Raw genomic sequence first — 2,294 nt, 5'->3', positions numbered from 1 at the left:
CTCGCGAGCAATCATTACCTGAATCCTATTGATTTTTAATGGGAGTCTGACACAAGAAGCTGTGGTCAAAGGTCTGCTGGGAAAAGAAAATGTCTGTTTGTCCCAATTTATTGTTCTACATTTGTTTTGTTTACGGTCAGAGCAAGAAACCTATTGATTTTGAAACGGGTCGTAGAGAAAATTGGCCAAGGAAAAGGTCAAACATGTAGTTCGGTTCCTCAGTCACAGACTTTCAATTTGTCTTCATTTGACTTCCGTGCTTGGTTGTTTCGTGTCCGAACAAGAACCTGTCAGGACTTTGACTTGGATTAGTTTTGCTTCTTCGATGCAGAGGGAATTTGGAACAAGCCAGGGGAGAATGTGAGTACATGATTAATTTATTTATATACTATAATACAAAAAGGGAAAACAAAGGGCGCACTCAGTGGCAAATTTTAACCTAGACTAAACTCCAAACAAAACCGCACAATGGCGTGACTATATACAAATACACAAAAGATACTATCAAAGGTACAAGACAAACCAAAAACTTGCACAGAGGCATAAATACAAACAAGATCTTATGTGGCGTGGTCAATACAATCATCAGCGTGGCAAGGCAAGGTAGGTGCGTGGTCATAGTAAGTAGCACAAGCATGTAGCAAGTAGTACAGCATAAGCAGTATGCAAAGTTCCCAGGACGAGGACAGGGACAGAATGGCTTAAATAATGACTCTGATGATTAGTGACAGGTGTGAGGCTGACGACAGGGGCGTGACTTGGAGACCAGGTGGAAACTAATGAGTAACTATGGAAACAAACAAAACCAGGAAGTGCAAAACGGGAAACAAGAGTCCAACAAAAAAACATAAACATGATCAAACATAAACCTAATTAACAGGCATGACAGAACCCTATTGATTTTGAAAAATAGTTCAAGTTTAAAGATAGTTCAAGTTTTCTATGAGGTTTCTACGAGTCTCAGTTGCCGACTTGTCTTCCTCTAGCTTTTTTAAAAACATCCTTTGGTTTCAAAGCAAGAACGTTATTGATTTTGATTTTGTTTGGTGTCTGAATAAGAACCCGCTTGATTTTGAAAGATAAAGGTCTATCACATTAGTATCGGTTACCTAGGAGGTTTCCACGAGTCACAGTTGTCAACATGTTTCTAAACATTCTTTGGTTTCAAAGCATGACTTCTATTGGTTTTGAAAGATAGTTAAGGGTCTATCACATCAATATCGGTTCTTTAGGAGGTCTCCACAAGTCCCAAATCGTTTTGAGAGATAAAGGTCTATCACATGGGTATCGGTTTCCGAGGAGGTTTCTACGAGTCACTTTTGTCAACTTGTTTTCCTCTAACATGTTTTCTAAACATTCTTTGGTTTTAAAGCAATAATTATATTGGTTTTGAAAGATAGTTAAGGGTCTATCATATAAATATTGGTTCTTTAGGAGGTCTCTACAAGTCCCAAATGTCAGCTTGTCTTCCGCTAACTTTGAAATATTATTGTTTAGTTTCCAAGCAAGAATCCTATTAATTTTGAAAGACATTTAGGTTTTTATCACATCAATATCGGTTTCTTGGGAGGCCTCTACAAGTCCCAAATGTCAACTTGTCTTTCTCTAACTTTGAAACATTATTGTCTAGGTTGAAAGTAAGCACCCTATTGGTTTTGAAGGAAATTTGAAACAAGGCGCCAAAGGAGGCTCTTCCGGGTCTGTTTGTGATCCATGGGGTGTCTCCACAAGTCTCACTTATCAAATTATTATTGTCCAACTTTCATGCCTTCTTCTTTAATTTTTTCTGCCTGTTTTGTTTGCTGTCCGAGCAAGACACCTATTCATTTTGAAATGAGCCATACTGAAGACACGCCAAAGAAAAGGTGAAAAATCTGTATGATTTCTGTTCCCCTCTCACACACTTTCAACTGATCTTCCTTTGACTTTAGTGCATTGTTGTTTGTTTTTGAATGAGAACTCTGTTGATTTTGAAAGAAAGTTAAGAGTCTATCACATCAATATCGGTTTTCTTGGGAGGCCTACACAAGTCCCAAATGTCAACTTGTCTTCCTCTAACTTTGAAACACTATTGTCTAGGTTCAAAGCAAGAACCCTATTGATTTTGAAATAAAGTTATGGCTCTATTGCATTGATTTTGGTTCATTAAGAGGTCTCTACAAGTCCCAAATGTCAACTTGTCTTCCTCAATCTTTGAAACATTATTGTCTGGCTTCAAAGTAAGAACCCTATTGATTTTGAAATATAGTTAAGGCTCTGTCACAACGATGTTGGTTCCTTAGGAGGCATCTACA

At 37.8% G+C, this 2,294-nt stretch overlaps 1 long non-coding RNA gene across 1 annotated transcript in view; it reads left to right on the top strand.

Moving 5' to 3' along the window:
• The first annotated feature begins 267 nt into the window (after positions 1 to 267).
• LOC133537443 (uncharacterized) overlaps positions 268 to 2,294 on the top strand; it is a 4,313-nt gene continuing 2,286 nt past the window's right edge. Inside the window, exon 1 of the long non-coding RNA XR_009802698.1 lies at positions 268 to 360. This is a non-coding gene — a long non-coding RNA (uncharacterized LOC133537443). The remainder of the gene's footprint in view (positions 361 to 2,294) is intronic.

This window comes from Nerophis ophidion, linkage group LG18 (assembly GCF_033978795.1).
Source record: "Nerophis ophidion isolate RoL-2023_Sa linkage group LG18, RoL_Noph_v1.0, whole genome shotgun sequence".
Lineage (NCBI taxonomy): Eukaryota > Metazoa > Chordata > Actinopteri > Syngnathiformes > Syngnathidae > Nerophis > Nerophis ophidion.
This window is presented reverse-complemented; position numbering and strand designations above follow the sequence as displayed.